Genomic DNA, 19,061 nt, shown 5'->3' with positions numbered 1-19,061 from the left:
ATTACACATAAACTGTTACTTTAGTTGATTTTTTAAAACATTGTAGTTTAAGTATGGTCCCTTTAGATGCTTTGTGTTACAAATTCACCCCATATTGAAACTGAAGGCCTTACCTGGAGAAAATAAGGCAGAAGTACCCCTACAGATCTGTCCTGTATTAAATACGCCCAGTGGAAGGTAGCATATGCTAAATGCCGAAGATATATTACAGGCTAAGAGCTCCAGAAGTTTAAAGAAGCTTGTCAGAAAAGGCTTTGTTGCGGAGGTGAAACTTATAATAATACTTGAAGAATGGAACAAAAGTGGGGAGTGTGGCACAGAGTATTTCAAGTAAGGGGAATGACATAAACAAATGATATGTATAATATATTGTAGAAGAAGGTACTTGACAGGTTTGCTGAAGAGTAAGTTAATATAAGGAAGGGCTAGAAAAGGTTAGAAAGATAACTTGGGATAAGACTGTGGAATGCATTGAATGCTAGGTTAAGAGCCACTGAAGGAAATGATACTTGGAGAATTATCTAACAGCAGTGTGGTCTGTATAATGGATTAAGAGAGACTGAGGACTGTTGTAAAAATCTGTGGGGGGGAAGGGGCTTCGAGCTAGCATGATGCAAGAGGGAACACTATGATGGAAAGGATAAGAAATATATGTTTACAATTTCTCTTTTTGGAATTGCCTTTAAAATTTACAAGGCACATCTTCAATATTAGCAAGGATTGTGAGTATAGACGTTATCTTTCTATCTATCTGTCTATCTCTCTATTTATTTTGGTGAGAGTATAGACTTTAAAAGCTAGAAAGGACCTTAAGTTTTATCTTATTCCACTTTTCTGTTTTAATATTCAGGAAATCGACCTAGATTTATTTTATTTTATTTTTTTAACATCTTTATTGGAGTATAATTGCTTTACGATGGTGTGTTAGTTTCTGCTGTATGACAAAGTGAATCAGCTATATGTATACATATATCCCCGTATCTCCTCCCTCTTGCATCTCCCTCCCACCCTCCCTATCCCACCCCTCTAGGTGGACACAAAGCACCGAGGTGATCTCCCTGTGCTATGTGGCTACTTCCCACTAGCTATCTATTTTACATTTGGTAGTGTATATATGTCCATGCCACCCTCTCACTTCGTCCCAGCTTACCCTTCCCCCTCCCCGTGTCCTCAAGTCCATTCTCTACGTCTGTGTCTTTATTCCTGTCCTGCCCCTAGGTTCTTCAGAACCGTTTTTTTTTTTTTTAGATTCCATATATATTTGTGTTACCATACAGTATTTGTTTTTCTGTTTCTGACTTACTTCACTCTGTATGACAGTCTCTAGGTCCATCCACCTCACTACAAATAACTCAATTTCGTTTCTTTTTATGGTGGAGTAATATTCTATTGTATATATGTGCCACATCTTCTTTATCCATTCATCTGGGAAATCGACCATATTGTTGTGTTGGAGTTGATATTATAACTTCACTCTTCTGATGTTTAGTTGTTTTTTTTCTTTTTTTATAAGTGTAAACTTCTTCTTATTTATTTATTTAATGGTGCATATTTTATTTTATTTTTATTTATTTATTTATTTGGTTGCACCGGGTCTTAGTTGCGGCAGGTGGGCTCCCCAGTTGTGGCTCGTGGGCTTCTTAGTTGTGGCTCACTGACCCCTTAGTTGCAGCACACAGGCTCCCTAGCTGTGGCATACGAACTCCTAGTTGTGGCATGCATGTAGGATCTAGTTCCCTGACCAGGGATGGAACCTGGGCCCCCTGGAGTCTTAACCACTGCGCCACCAGGGAAGTCCCCTGATGTTTAGTTTTGAGTGAAGTTATCATAAATGTTTTTGAGAAATTAGCTGAAAAAGAACAGCCAAAAAAATAAAGCACTATATCTAAAAGAAAGATTACAAATCTAGGGGAACACCTCTCTTTAGCTATAGTTTATCTAAGGCCTCAGGCAGGTTACCCAGTGCTTCTTTATGGACCAGTCAGCTGGACAAGCCTAGATAAGCAACCAGGATACACCCTGCACTAGCTGGGTGAGGTCTACACAGCTCTGGAGGGTGCCCTGTATCTTTGCAAAGAACGGTTTGAAGTAGCTTAAAGGATACACATAAGGTTAATAAAAATATATGAGGTGCTCTAATCCATCTGATGAAGCCACTTTTTTCTAAACTCAGACTCTTCATTCAGGAAGGTGAATTTCATTATGGACTTTGAGATTCTCAGCTGAATGGAAAGTACTAGATAGATACCAGATCTAGAGATAGGTATCTCATAGATATCAGGGAATCATAAAATTATTGTTAGGATCTTAATGGTACAGTTGGTCCCACTTCTGGTTTTACACTTGTTTTGTTTTACACTTGTTTTGCTAGAATAATTTAGGAAGCCTGTTAAAAATACAAATTTTTGAACCTCACTGGACATACTGAATTAGATAGATGCTTTAGGGAGCCACAGAGTCATTAAGTTCCCTGGGTGATTTTTATGTGTTAGTCTGTGAACTGCTATTGGGAACCACTAATTGAATCCATCTCTTACAGTAATATCTCCAATAGAAGGCCATTTGCCTTTGCTTGACATTATTTCCAGTGAGGTATCATTTTCCATTTTGGGAATAGCTCTGATTTTTTTAAAATAACTTCTTTATTGAGACATAATTTATATGCCATACAATTCACCTATTTAAAGTGTATAATTCAGTGTTTTTTTTTTTAACATCTTTATTGGAGTATGATTGCTTTACAATGGTGTGTTAGTTTCTGCTTTATAACAAAGTGAATTAGCTAGACATATACATATATCCCCATATCTCCTCCCTCTTGCGTCTCCCTCCCACCCTCCCTATCCCACCCCTCTAGGTGGACACAAAGCACCGAGCTGCTCTCCCTGTGCTATGTGCTGCTTCCCACTAGCTATCTGTTTTACATTTGGTAGTGTATATATGTCCATGCCACTCTCTCACTTCGTCCCAGCTTACCCTTCCCCCTCCCCGTGTCCTCAAGTCCATTCTCTACGTCTGCGTCTTTATTCCTGTCCTGCCCCTAGGTTCTTCAGAACCTTTTTTTTTTCTTTAGATTCCATATATATGTGTTAGCATATGGTATTTGTTTTTCTGTTTCTGACTTAACTTCACTCTGTATGACAGACTCTAGGTCCATCCACCTCACTACAAATAACTCAGTTTCGTTTCTTTTTATGGCTGAGTAATATTCCATTGTATATATGTGCCACATCTTCTTTATCCATTCATCTGTTGATGTACACTTAGGTTGCTTCCACGTCCTGACTATTGTAAATAGAGCTGCAATGGACATTATGGTACATGACTCTTTTTGAATTATGGTTTTCTCAGGGTATATGCCCAGTAGTGGGATTGCTGGGTCATATGGTAGTTCTATTTTTAGTTTTTTAAGGGACCTCCATACTGTTCTCCATAGTGGCTGTATCAATTTCCATTCCCACCAACAGTGCAAGAGGGTTCCCTTTTCTCCACACCCTCTCCAGCATTTATTGTGTGTAGATTTTTTGATGATGGCCATTCTGACTGGTATGAGGTGGTACCTCATTGTAGTTTTGATTTGCATTTCTCTAATGATTAGTGATGTTGAGCATCCTTTCATGTGTTTGTTGGTAATCTCTGTATCTTTGGAGAAATGTCTATTCAGGTCTTCTCATTTTTGGATTGGGTTGTTTTTTTGATATTGAGCTGCATGAGCTGCTTGTATATTTTGGAGATTAATCCTTTGTCAGTTGCTTCATTTGCAAGTATTTTCTCCCATTCTGAGGGTTGTCTTTTTGTCTTGTTTATGGTTTCCTTTGCTGTGCAAAAGCTTTTAAGTTTCATTAGGTCCCATTTGTTTCTTTTTGTTTTTATTTCCATTTCTGTAGAAGGTAGGTCAAAAAGGATCTTGCTGTGATTTATGTCATAGAGTGTTCTGCCTATGTTTTCCTCTAAGAGTTTTATAGTGTCTGGCCTTACATTTTGGTCTTTAATCCATTTTGAGTTTATTTTTGTGTATGGTGTTAGGGAGTGTTCTAATTTCATTCTTTTACATGTAGCTGTCCAGTTTTCCCAGCACCACGTGTTGAAGAGGCTGTCTTTTCTCCATTGTATACTCTTGCCTCCTTTATCAAATATAAGGTGACCATATGTGTATGGGTTTATATCTGGGCTTTCTATCCTGTTCCATTGATCTATATTTCTGTTTTTGTGCCAGTACCATACTGTCTTGATTAATTTCAGTGGTTTTTAGTTGTGCAACTATCACCACAGTCAAATTTAGAACATTGTCATCACCTCTAAAAGAAATTCCAGACCCATTAGCAGTCACTTCCGTATCCTCCCCACCCCCACCTGTGTTCACTCTCAGCAGTAACTAATGTATATTTCTGTCTGTTTATTTGCCTATTCTGGATATTTCATATAAATGGAATCATATAATATATGGTCCTTTGTGACTGACTTCTTTCACTTAGCATACTGTCTTCAGTGTAACATGTATCACTACATCATTTTTTGTTGCCAAGTAATATTCTATTGTATACATGTACCACATTTTATTTGTACTTTTGTCAGTTGATGAACATTTGGGTTGTTTCCACATTTTGGGTATTATAAATACTGCTGTTGTGTGGACATATTTTTAGTCCTTTTGGATATATAGGAGTGGAATTACAGGGTCAAATGGTAACACTATGTTTAACTTTTTGAGGAACTCCCTGACTGTTTTCCAAAGTGTCTGTACCATTTTACATCCCCATTAGTGGTGTATAAGTGTTCCAGTTTCTTCACATTCTCACTAACACTTATTGTTATCTATCTTTATGATTAGACCCATCCTAGTGGGTATGAAGTGGTTATCTCACTGTGGTTTTTGGTTTGCATTTCCCTGATGGCTAATGATGTTATGCATCTTTTTCTTTGTTAATTGGCCATTTATTTATCTTCTTTGTAGAAATGTCTATTCAAATCCTTTGCCCATTTTTAAATTGGGTTATTTGTCTTTTTATTGTTGAGGTGTAAGTGTTCTTTATATATTCTGGGTACAAGTTCTTTATCAAGATATATGACTTACAAAATTTTCTCCCATTCTGTGGATTTTTTCACTTTCTAGATAGTATTGTTTGAAGGGCAAAAATTTTTAATTTTTAGGAAGTCCAAGTTGTCTTTTTTCTTTTGTTGTTTGTGCTTCTGGTTTCATATCTAAGAAACCATTGTCTAGTCCAAGTTTAATAATTTTTGCTCTTACTGTGAGGTAGGGGCCTTGCTTTATTGTTTTACAAGTGGAGATACAGATGCCCCAAGCACAGTTTATTGGAAAGACTATCTTTTCCTTATTGAATTGTTTTGGCATTCTTGGCATTCTGAAACTCAATTGACTATAAATGTGTGGGTTTGTTTCTGAATTCTCAATATGTATACCCGTACCACACTGTCTTGCTTTCTGTGACTTTGTAATAAGTTTTGAAATTGGGAAGTATGAGTTTTTGAATTTTGTTCTTCTTTTCCAAGATAGCTTTGACTAGTGGGTTGCTCTCATTTCCACATTAATTTTAGGATCAGCTTGTCAATTTCTGCAAGGAATCCAGCTGGGATTTTGGAAGAGATTGCATTTAATCTGTATATCCAGCTAGAGATTATTTCTATTTTAACAACATTAAGTCTTCTAATCCAGGAACATGAAATGCCTTAACATTTTTAAGTCTTTCGTTAATATCTTTTAATTTTGTAATTTTCAGAGTACAGGTTTTACACTCGTTTTGTTAAATTTATTCCTAAGAACTTTATTGTTTTTGTAAATAAACTTGTTTTTAATTTCATTTTCAGTTTCACATTGATACTATACAGAAACAATTGATTTTTGTATATTGATCTTGTATCCAGCAACCTTACAGCTCTAACTTTTAACATAAAGTTTTTCTTTCTATTGAGCAGAAATCTCTTTACAGAATTATGTTCTTCATCTTTTTCTACTTTTTTGATGTAAATCAGTTTGTTGTGGAAGCTGGGTGATTACATATTTTGATATTGAGATGTGGTCATAAAATACTGATATTGCTTTTCCTTTGATCTCTTAAACTCAACTTAAAGTGTTTCATAAGATAGAAATGGAAGCAGCATTGCAATTAGCTTACAGTATGTCTGGGAGCTTCTTTTAAGATCAACATTCATAAATTGTAGTAGATTTCTTAAAAATTTGCCTCATTGCTCTACATTATATATGCTAATAATTTATTCACCAAACCATGTAAGGTAATATTAATTGAAAGTTATGACCTAAGGCCTAAGCAATGGAGATAAAGCCTGAACTCTACACCATATGAACCAGCAATCCCATTCCTGGGCATATATGCAGACAAAACTATAATTTGAAAAGATACTTGCACCCCTATGTTCATAGCAGCAGTATTTACAATAACCAAGACATGGAAACAACCTGAATATCAGTCAACAGATGAATGGGTAAAGAAGATGTGGAATATATATATATAGGAATATTACCCAGGCATTAAAAAGAATGAAATAATGCCATTTGCAGCAACATGGATGGACCTAGAGATTATCATACTAAGTAAAGTAAGTCAGAAAGAGAAAGACAAATACCATATGATATCACTTATATGTGGAATCTAAACTATGACACAAATGGACATATCTATGAAACAGAAACAGACCCATAGACATAGAGAACAGACTTGTGGTTGCCAAGGAGGGTATGGGGGGAAGGGAAGAATTAGGAGTTTGGGATTAGCAGATGCAAACTATTATACATAGGATGGAAAAACAGCAACATCCTGCTGTATAACACAAGGAACTGTACTCAATATCCTGTGATAAATCATAATGGAAAAGAATATTGAAAAGAATATATATATGTATAACTGAGTCACTTCACTATACAGTAGAAATTAACACAACTTGTAAATCACTGTACTTCAATTAAAAAAAAAAAAGCCTGAACTATACTCTAGATATACTCTATACTATACTCTATATATATATATATATATATATATATATATATATACTCTAGATATATAGTGTTCTCTGGTTAGCAGGGTTAGCACACTACTTTATTTAATAGACAATATGAGAAAATCATGTGACTACAACATAGTACATGGCAGAGGGAGCAGTTAATTCGGTTTGGGGCTGGTGGTGGAAAGTTTTTAATACAACAATAACATGATAATCATCCAGTTAATCTGTGCTTAGAAGTATTTTTCAGGGACACTTAAGAAGAGTTGATTCTTGGTTGGAGAGGTTGTTTGTAGAGCTTTTTGCTGTTTGCACTTTTGCTTTGAGCCTCAAGTCTGAAGCATATGCTGATTAAAGAGCTGTCCCTGCCCTATAAGTGAATTTGTCAGTGACTTTGCTTTCACTCTGTTCTGTCTTATGTGTTTGCCATACTGTTTCATCTGTCATATTGTAACTAAGAGGCTGACTTATTGATGCCCTCCTTTACTAATGAAAAAGCATAAAAATCAACAACAGACAAATTGGGGAAAATCCTATCTGTGGGTATTTATTGATTACACACTGTGTGTCCAACACTGTGTTATATGGAATTTGACCTCAAGGAGGCTAAATTTTAGGGAGACATAGATACATGAAAACAAATGGCCATAGGTGTATATACTTCAGTGCTGGAATACTTGATACCAAGAAGTGCTGTGGGATAATTACATAGTGTTTTCACATATATTATATAATATGAGAGGAGAGGATGATCACTAAATTAAGACAGAGGCTCCATTAAAATGAAAAAGGGGGCTTCCCTGGTGGCGCAGTGGTTGAGAATCTGCCTGCCAATGCAGGGGACACGGGTTCGAGCCCTGGTCTGGGAAGATCCCACATGCCACGGAGCAGCTGGGCCCCATGAGCCACAGCTGCTGAGCCTGCGCGTCTGGAGCCTGTGCTCCGCAGCAAGAGAGGCCGCGATAGTGAGAGGCCCGCGCACCGCGACTAAGAGTGGCCCCCACTTGCCACAACTAGAGAAAGCCCTCGCACAGAAACGAAGACCCAACACAGCCATAAATAAATAAATAAAAATTAAAAAAAAAAAAGAAAAAGGGAAAATTATCATGGTTTGGAACTGCAGGATTTAAATCATCAGAAAGAAGTTGGAACTTGTGCTGAACTGTAAGTGATGGGTCTGCTCTAGCGGTTATAATTGCTTCTCCTTCCATTCTATTCCGTGCTCACTCTTTTCCAGCCACACAGGCCTCCTTGCTATTCCTCCAAAAGTCTGAGGACCTCCTTAGAAACTTTTTATTTGCTATTTACCAGTTTCATTCCCTTCTGCCTGGAACCTTCTTCTCCCAGTTATCTGAATGGCTTGTTCTCCTCCTATCTTCAAATGTCATTATGTAAGAGAGGCCTGCCCTGACATCCCTATGCAAAATAGTAGTAACGCTCTCCCCATTACTTTCTCATCATTATCCTGCTTTATTTTCTTCACTGCACTTTATCACCATTTGATAAATTTGGGGCTGCTTATTTATTAGGTATCTGTTTCTGCTAAGGTGACCAACTGCCCTGTTTGTCCCGGAGTGAGGGATTTTCTGGGATTTAGTATGTTCCCTGCTAAGACGGGACAGTCCCAGGTAAACTGGGATACATGATCACCTTTGTTTATTCACTGGATTGGAAGCTTCTTGAGAGAATGGAATTTGTTTTCTTCACTGCTGTATCCTAGTGTCTAGAAGGGTACCTGGTGCATAGAGGTGCGCAGTGTGTATCTGTTAGATGAACAGTTTGCCTTTAAGGTTCTGCATCCTTAAGGGACTTGTTGGTTTCCAAGACTAGAAAATGTCTTAAATGAAAATTTCAAACTAGAAGAAAGAGATTCAATTTTTGAGAAACTTGTAGGATAAAAATCAGTTAACAGAAACTCTGAAGCTGTGATTTTTCAGCCTCGCTTTTGTAACACCGTGTGGTGTGTTCAGCTGCCTTAGAGGGTATTGTGAAATTCTTTCCCCCCAAAGTAATAGTGATAATTCACTTTAATTTAAAATAAAATTGCATAAAGGAGGAAGGGTGGATCATATATTTAAATGAGAAGAACATGTTGCAATTATAGCATGGTTAGAAACCACTGATATCTGACTTCCTAGTTTGAAGAAGGTGACGACGATTTTGTGTTTGCGACAAGCATCTTCAGGGTAGGGAACCTAACGCTACTGCAGGTACTACCCACTGGTTGTGTAATTATTTCACTGACTCTGTTCTGCTTGTGGAATGTAAGTGTAGAAAGAGTAGTGTGCTCACACCTTGTTGCTTCTCCTTCCCTGCTCTTCTCTGTGCTACCTAAAGAAAGACATCTTTTGAATGTGTCCATGGAAAATAGTGTCCGTATCCTGTGTACATGAAAGATATTTGAAATATATGTGAAGAAAGCACTAAGCTGAGATAGACTGCATGGCCCATTGTTCACAAATGCCATCCAGATGTGTGGTGCTGCTGTTCCTCGACACTACCATTGCCACGGCCATTAACATATTATAAAATAGAACGCTCTGCATTTTTCAAATATCTGTTTAATGCCTCAATTGAGGCCTATAAAAGACTCATCCTTCACCCTCAAGCTGGTCGTAATGCTCAAGACAAATAAGTGAACAGAATTGCAGCCTTGGGTGATACGAGCAGGAAATAGAGGTATGTGCACACGGTGCTGGGGGGACATGGAGGAGGAGCAGTTTATCAGATCCATGGATAGTAAGTGTCAAGGACTTAGAAACATATTATTTGGTTGTTTATAAATAATACACATTTTATGTAACTTATTGAAGAATAACAAGCCTAGAGAAGAGTGTACAAATCGTAACTACCTAGCATGGCGAATTTCCAGAAAGTAAAGACATTATGTAATCGGCACCCAGATCAAGAAACAGAACATATCCAGCTTCCAGAAGCCCCACTCATGCCCTCTCCCATCACTGTGACCACCTTGCCCAAGAGTAAACACTGTGCTGACTTTCTCACCATTATTAATTTGCCTCTTTTTGATCTTTCTGCAAATGGAATCAAACAGCATGTACTTGTGTGCCTGACTTCTTTCACTCAGCATTTATTTGGGAGCTTTACCCGTGTAGCTGTTGTTGTTGCCTGCTCGTTGCTCATAGTGTTTCCCTGTGTGAGCGTACCACGGTTCATTTATCCATTCTAGTGTTGATCAACGTTTGGATTATTTACATTTTTTTTTTGCTGTTGTGAATAGTGCTATTATGAATATTCTGCATGTCTCATTGGACATATGTGTGCATTTCTGATGGGCGTATACTGAAGGGCAGACTCACTGGCTCACGTTGTGTAGAGGATTAAGGGGAGGACTGTTAATATATACACATGTGCATACACACATAATTTTGATGGTATGTGTTATAAATAAGTCTTTAAAAATACAGTTGTAGAAAAACAGAACATCTTGAAAGTACAAACAGGGTACACTTAAAATGAAACTTGACCATTTTGTCAGTCAGCGTTCAGTCAGGAGACAGAAACCATATCAGTAATTTGAGGAGGGTAGAGGAAGAATGCCCCAAAAGGAACAAACTGGGAAGACCCTTTACTCATGGCTCCCTGCAACCCCCCCAGGCTGAGACTCTGACCTCCTTGTTGGAGAGGGTGTGGCTACAGCCCCCTGGATGATGGAGACCCTCACTTGGGGGTTCTGGTAGGCCAAGGCTGGCAAGTAGAAATGGGCTAGGTGCCAGTTAAACGGGCTGGAGGGTGAGCACTGCTGGGTCTCCTGTGTGCCTCTAGCAGCTGCACCATAGGTGCAGCTCTGAAAAGTGCACTAGAGCCAGGGTAAGAAGCTCCCTTTCTGTCACGCCTTGCACCGTCCCTCCCTCACTTTCTATTGACAAGCTAAACATTGCACCAGCTGACAGAGGAAACACGTTTACAGGGCCCAGTTCCAGTTTCATAAGCAGGACAAAGAAGAGTAGATTTGGGAGATGAGAGGCAATAAGGGAATAACCAGCACAACTATGTAACACCAAACTTACCTTCCAGTTTATTTTTTCTGCTGTGTCTAATTTGCTGTTAAACCCATCTAAAGAGCTCTTAATTTCAGGTAATATATTCTTCAATTCTGCAATTCCATTTGGTTCTTTTCTATACGTTCTTTAGTGAATTTAGCTTTTCATCTATAGTTTTCTCCATTTTCTTGTACATACTAATTGTATTTATTTTCAAGTCCTTATGAACCAATTCCAATATCTGAAATATTCTTGGGTCTCTTTGTTTTGCCTGCTTTTTTTCTTTATCAGTGATATGATTCTGTATTTGGTGTTTCTAGTTGTTTTGAGTGGATGTCAGACATTCCAGTTCAAAAACAATAGAGGCTCCAGGTGATGCTCTTTTCTTCTAGAGAGAAAGTTCATTGTCCCCTCTCACAGGCAGATACACGTTGACCGATCACCTTAATCCAGACAGGGACTCTGCTGGGTTGAGGCTGGTTTATGGCTTTGGTAAGGGTACGTCTACCTTTGCTTTACTACTGTTCCTGAAGTAGAGCTCTTCAGGGTTTTTAACCAAGAGTCTGGAGTGGCCACTGTTCTTAGACCCTTTTAAGTGCTTTGGCCAATAAAATATTTTAAAATAGACACCATGTTATTTATCAAATTATTTGAACACCTGCACAGCATGGATCTCATGGATCTCCCTGAGAGACCTCATACTCTAAATTTTGTCTTGTTAAGCCTGCTGGTAACTCTGCTCTGCTTTTCAGAAGTGGTTGCTTAATTTTTAGCTTCTTGCCCTTGGGCTGCCCCAGAATTTATCAGATGTCTTGAGGGGAACTGGCTGCATGTTTGAGGTCTCTCAAGACTCTGTTCTGATGATTTTTCTGAGTCCAGCAGCAACTTTGTGCTGTGCAAAGCCTGGTTTCTCAGCCTCCTTCCTGTGCCCAGAATTTGCAAATGTCCCAGGGATACCTCTCCCTGATGCTCTCTCCTTTCTGAATTCTCAGCCCCTCCAGTTCTCATTGCTTCAGCAGACGTCAAATACCTTCAACTATCTGGCTTTCTGGTTGTTCTTACTGAGACTGCTGGTTTATACAAAGCCACTCCATCTGATCTGGAAGCATAAGTCAGTTGTCCTACATATAGTTTTGCCCTTTACTGACTTATATACACTATTGATACTATGTATAAAATAGATGACTAATGAGAACCTACTGTACAGCACAGGGAACTCTTCTCAGTGCTCTGTGGTGACCTAAATGAGAAGGAAATCCAAAAAAGAGGGGATATATGTATACCTATAGCTGATTCACTTTGCTGTACAGTATAAACTAACACAATATTGTAAAGCAACTATACTCCAATTAAAAAACAAAACAAAACAAACAAAGCAAAAGTACAAAACCTTAGTGGACCATAAATACCACTTCCTATGTTGGCAAGAATACAGAATTAAGAAAAATCATTATTAATAATAAAAATACTTAATGTTAATAAAATTTCAATAACATTAATAAAAATTATTAAAATGCCAAAAAACAGTGTACTTCTTCCTTTCTTACGAAAACCTAGATTTTTAAAAAATTTATTTATTTATTTATTTATTTATTTATGGCTGTGTTGGGTCTTTGTTTCTGTGCGAGGGCTTTCTCTAGTTGTGGCAAGCGGGGGCCACTCCTCATCGTGGTGCGCGGGCCTCTCACTATCGCGGCCTCTCTTGTTGCGGAGCACAGGCTCCAGACGCGCAGGCTCAGTAATTGTGGTTCACGGGCCCAGCTGCTCTGCGGCATGTGGGATCTTCCCAGACCAAGGCTCGAACCCGTGTCCCCTGCATTGGCAGGCAGATTCTCAACCACTGCACCACCATGGAAGCCCGAAAACCTAGATTTTAAGTTCCAATAGATTTTCCTAAGGTGGAAAGAAATAAGGGTAAACATTATTTAGAGATGGCATCTCTGGTTCTCTTGATCTGAATGCAGCTTGGATTCAAAGGATGCATCAATGTATGATCCAAGTGAATATGAGAAAATTATGAGAAATTTCGATGCAAACTTGGTTTATGTGCTGATGAGTTAAAAACTCTGTATTTCCACCATTATCTATTTTTACTTATCAGCCATGGAAACATTTTATGAGGTAGGAAATATGCTGATATTGTTATTCTTTGTAAAATGTACCTCCTTAGGGGAGACAGGGGAAGGCCCCTGGTCTAGGAATGATGATTTATGAGTTCATCTATTTTTTCAAAGGTGTTGCTACCATAACCAACTGTGGAATAAGATGAGTATTAATGTATACACATATGCATACACACATATCATTTTGAAGGCATGTGTTACAAACAAGGCTTTTAAAAGCACAGTTGTAGAAAAACAACATCTTGTAAGTACAAACAAGGTACATTTAAAATGTTCACTCTTGAAGTAAGTCAGAAAGAGAAAAACAAATACCGTATGCTAACACATATATATGGAATATTAAAAAAAAATGATTCTAAAGAACCTAGGGGCAGGACAGGAATAAAGATGCAGACGTAGAGAATGGACTTGAGGAGATGGGGAGGGGGAAGGGTAAGCTGGGACGAAGTGAAAGAGTGGCATGGACTTATGTATACTACCAAATGTAAAATAGATAGCTAATGGGAAGCAACCCCATAGCACAGGGAGGTCAGCTCGGTGCTTTGTGACCACCTAGAGGGGTGGGATAGGGAGGATGGGAGGGAGATGCAAGAGGGAGGAGATATGGGGATATATGTATATGTATATGTATAGCTGATTCACTTCGTTATAAAGCAGAAACTAACATACCACTGTCAGGCAATTATACTCCAATAAAGATGTTAAACAAAAATAAATACCAAAAAAAATGTTCACTCTTATAAGACAAATGAAAAAAAGGCAAACCAAGTTATTTTTTGAAATCTAATGGCAAATATAACATTTAGCATATATTGCCAGTTCTGATTTACTCAAGTGAATTTGTAAAAATGCTTTTGGGAAAATGAGGTACTGAACTGCGTGCGTGTGAAGCATTTCAGTTCAAAAACTGCTTATTCAGAGGAGTTACTTGATGATCAGTTTTGAAGATTATTCATTGTCTTTGGTTGGTCATCTCTGTCATCCTCTCTTTATCACCTTTTTTCCTCTCCAGCACCCTTCTCAAAGAGTTGGATTTTTAAATTATAACAGGGTATTTTTATTATTAACAACATATAAAATACAGATAAGTACCAATAAAAACAAATCCTTAATCCCACAGTTTAGAGATGAGTATTATTAACATTTTAGTGGATTTACTCTCAGTATTTTTCTATGTCTTTGTCACACGCATACATGTCCTTTACAGTTTTCAATATATACTCTTTTACCTTACATATTATTGTAAGCATTTTTCCTTTGACATGATGAATTCGTCTGAAGAATCTTTTAAAACTGGCTTCTGTTCTTTTGCCCTGTCCCTGATGGTTAGTGCATCCCCAGGAACATAAAAAGTGTATCTCAAACCAGTCCTTTTTCTTTACTTTCAAGTTTGTTTTTCATCGAAAACAAGGAACTTCACTTAAGTGAAATGGAAATAATTTGTGAATTCTTAATACCTAATAGTTGGTGATTATAATATTACTTAATATTACAATAACTTGCTTAAAAAAGTATATTAATTCATCATTGTAAGTCTAATTTCTGTGAACAGGGATTCTACCCACACTTCTCTTAAGAAAATAGAGGTGAAATTAAGGTTTTAGTGAAACAATATCCAAGTTGTTTTTGGCTAATATGTATACAGCATTGAGTAGAGATAAAGAACTCTACCTTTCAAGAGGACTTTGATTTAATTGGAGAAATAGAACTTAAACATAAATAGAGAAATATTGTAGCATATTGTTACAATATTGTGTATTGTCATAACACATTATATATACCTCTGTAGCACTACTATTTTGTCCAGTTGTTGTTTGTTTACATTTTTTGTCTCCTCTGCCATTCTGAGAACACCTTGCAGGCAGAGACCATATATATATATTTTTTTTCTTAACATCTTTATTGGAGTATAATTGCTTGACAATGGTATGTTAGTTTCTGCTTTATACCAAAGTGAATCAGTTATACATGTACATATATCCCCATATCTCCTCCCTCTTGCGTCTCCCTCCCACCCTCCCTATCCCACCCCTCTAGGTGGACACAGAGCACTGAGCTGATCTCCCTGTGCTATGCAGCTGCTTCCCACTAGCTATCTGTTTTACAGCTGATAGTGTATATATGTCCATGCCACTCCTTCACTTTGTCCCAGCTTACCCTTCCCCCTCCCCGTGTCCTCAAGTCCATTCTCTACGTCTGCGTCTTTATTCCTGTCCTGCCCCTAGGTTCTTCAGAACCTTTTTTTTTTTCTTTAGATTCCATATATACGTGTTAGCATATGGTATTTGTTTTTCTCTTTCTGACTTACTTCACTCTGTATGACAGACTCTAGGTCCATCCACCTCACTACAAATAACTCCATTTCGTTTCTTCTTATGGCTGAGTAATATTCCATTGTATATATGTGCCACATCTTCTTTATCCATTCATCTGTCGATGGAGACTTACGTTGCTTCCATGTCCTGGCTATTGTAAATAGAGCTACAATGGACATTGTGGTACATGACTCTTTTTGAATTATGGTTTTCTCAGGGTATACGCCCAGTAGTGGGATTGCTGGGTCATATGGTAGTTCTATTTTTAGTTTTTTAAGGGACCTCCATACTGTTCTCCATAGTGGCTGTATCAATTTCCATTCCCACCAACAGTGCAAGAGAGTTCCCTTTTCTCCACACCCTCTCCAGCATTTATTGTGTGTAGATTTTTTGATGATGGCCATTCTGACTGGTGTGAGGTGATACCTCATTGTAGTTTTGATTTGCATTTCTCTAATGATTAGTGATGTTGAGCATCTTTTTATGTGTTTGTTGGCAATCTGTATATCTTTTTTGGAGAAATGTCTATTTAGGTCTTCTGACCATTTTTGGATTGGGTTGTTTGTTGTTTTGATATTGAGTTGCATGAGCTGCTTGTATATTTTGGAGATTAATCCTTTGTCAGTTTCTTTGTTTGCAAATATTTTCTCCCATTCTGAGGGTTGTCTTTTCGTCTTGTTTATGGTTTCCTTTGCTGTGCAAAAGCTTTTAAGTTTCATTAGGTCCCATTTGTTTCTTTTTGTTTTTATTTCCATTACTCTAGGAGATGGGTCAAAAATGATTTTGCTGTGGTTTATGTCATAGAGTGTTCTGCCTATGTTTTCCTCTAAGAGTTTTATAGTGTCTGGCCGTACATTTAGGTCTCTAATCCATTTTGAGTTTATTTTTGTGTGTGGTGTTAGGGAATGTTCTAATTTCATTCTTTCACATGTAGCTGTCCAGTTTTCCCAGCACCACTTATTGAAGAGGCTGTCTTTTCTCCATTGTATATTCTTGCCTCCTTTATCAAATATAAGGTGACCATATGTGTATGGGTTTATCTCTGGGCTTTCTATCCTGTTCCATTGATCGATATTTCTGTTTGTATGCCAGTACCATACTGTCTTGATTACTGTAGCTTTGTAGTATAGTCTGAAGTCCGGGAGCCTGATTCCTCCAGCTTCGTTTTTCTTCTCTCAAGATTGCTTTGGCTGTTTGGGGTCTTTTGTGTTTCCATACAAGTTGTAAAATTTTTTGTTCTAGTACTGTGAAAAATGCCATTGGTAGTTTGATAGGGATTGCATTGAATCTGTAGATTGCTTTGGGTAGTATAGTCATTTTCACAATGTTGATTCTTCCAATCCAAGAACATGGTATATATCTCCATCAGTTTGTATCATCTTTAATTTCTTTCATCAGTGTCTTATAATTTTCTTCATACAGGTCTTTTGTCTCCTTGGTAGGTTTATTCCTAGATATTTTATTCTTTTCGTTGCAGTGGTAAGTGGGAGTGTTTCCTTAATTTCTCTTTCAGATTTTTCATCATTAGTGTATAGGAATGCAAGAGATTTCTGTTCATTAATTTTGTATCCTGCTACTTTACCAAATTCATTGATTAGCTCTAGTAGTTTTCTGGTAGCATCTTTAAGATTCTCTATGTATAGTATCATGCCATCTGCAAACAGTGACAGCTTTACTTCTTCTTTTCCGATTTGGATTCCTTTTATTTCTGTTTCTTCTCTAATTGCTGTGGCTAAAACTTCCAAAACTATGTTGAATAATGGTGGTGAGAGTGGACAACCTTGTCTTGTTCCTGATCTTAGAGGAAATGGTTTCAGTTTTTCACCATTGAGAACGATGTTGGTTGTGGGTTTGTCATATATGACCTTTATTATGTTGCAGAAAGTTCCCTCTATGCCTACTTTCTGGAGGGTTTTTATCATAAATGGGTATTGAATTTTGTTAAAAGCTCTTTCTGCATCTATTGAGATAATCATATGGTTTTTCTCCTTCAATTTGTTAATATGGTTTATGACATTGATTGATTTGCATATATTGAAGAATCCTTGCATTCCTGGGATAAACCCCACTTAATCGTGGTGTATGATCCATTTAATGTGCTATTGGATTCTGTTTGCTTGTAGTTGGTTGAGGATTTTTGCATCTGTGTTCATCAGTGATATTGGCCTGTAGTTTTCTTTCTTTGTGACATCTTTGTCTGGTTTTGGTATCAGGGTGATGGTGGCCAGAGACCATATCTTAACTCATCTTTAATTTCCCTAACACTTACTTGTGGTATAGGCATTTAGTAAGTACACACTACTAAGGTTTGTTTTGTTTTGTTTTGTTTTTAAATGAATGAATATGCTAAGTACCACATTAATGGTACCGGAGTTCTGATGAAGTGTTGATTATTGTGCCTTTATGGTCATCTGAGGCTTTATGAGGGAGGAAGGGTTTTAGCTGGGTCTTTAAGCAGCGGTAGGATTTAGAAAATGAACAGAGGTAATGGCACTGTAGTCAGGAAGACAAAGCTATAGTGAAGTATCACAAACCAAGTATGGCATGTTGAGAGCATTGAGCAAACCAGTTTTCTTTTGTTTGTTTTTTTTTAATTGAAGTACAATTAATTTACAATGTTGTGTTAGTTTCAGATGTACATCAGAATGATTCAGTTGTGTGTGTGTGTGTATGATATTCAATATAGTTCCCTATGCTATACAGTAGGTCCTTGTCATTTATCTGCTTTATCTATAGTAGTGTGTGTATGTTAATCCCTAACTCCTAATTTATCTCCCTCACAGCGCTGTCCTTTTCGGTTACCATAAGTTTGTTTTCTGTCTGTGAGTCTATTTCTGTTTTGTAAATAAGTTCATTTCTATCACTTTTTTAGCTTCCACATATAAGTGATATCACATATTTTCTTTCTCTGCCTGATTTACGTAGTATGATAATTTCTAGGCCCATCCATGTTGCTGCAAATGGCATTATTTTGTTCTTTTTTATAGCTGAGTAGTATTCCATTGTATGTATGTACCACATCTTCTTTACCCACTTATCTGTTGATGGACTCTTAGGTTGCTTCCATGTCTTGGCTATTGTAAATAGTGCTGCAATGAATATTGGGGTGCATGTATCTTTTCAAATTAGAGTTTTCTCTGGTTATATGCTCAGGAGTGGGATTGCAGGGTCATATGGTAACTCTATTTTTAGTTTTTTAAGAAACCTCCATACTGTTCTCTACCGTGGCTGTACCAATTTACATTCCCACCAACAGTGTAAGAGGGTTCCTTTTTCTCCATACCCTCTCCAGCATTTATTATCTGTAGACTTTTTAAATGATGGCCATTCTGACTGGTGTGAGGTGATACCACATTGTAGTTTTGATTTACATTTCTCTAATAATTGGTGATATTGAGCATCTTTTCATGTTCCTGTTGGCCATCTGTTTGTCTTCTTTGGAGAAATGTCTATTTAGGTCTTCTACCCATTTTTTGTTTGGGTTGTTGTTGTTTTTTTGATATTAAGCTCTATGAGCTGTTTGTATATTTTGGAGATTAATACCTTGTCAGTCACATCGTTTGCAAATATTTTCTCCCAGTCTGTAGGTTGCCTTTTTGTTTTGTTTATGCAAACCAGTTTTCTTGGAGTAGAGTTTGCAT

General features: G+C 37.5%; 1 protein-coding gene across 3 annotated transcripts in view; it reads left to right on the top strand.

The window, feature by feature from the left end:
* The window catches only part of BABAM2 (BRISC and BRCA1 A complex member 2), a 444,468-nt gene that overhangs the window by 91,411 nt on the left and 333,996 nt on the right, over nt 1-19,061 (top strand). The window lies entirely within an intron of this gene.

This window comes from Balaenoptera ricei, chromosome 13, assembly GCF_028023285.1.
Source record: "Balaenoptera ricei isolate mBalRic1 chromosome 13, mBalRic1.hap2, whole genome shotgun sequence".
Taxonomy (NCBI): Eukaryota; Metazoa; Chordata; class Mammalia; order Artiodactyla; family Balaenopteridae; genus Balaenoptera; species Balaenoptera ricei.
Note: the sequence above shows the minus strand (reverse complement) of the source record. Positions and strands in the feature narration are given on the sequence as shown.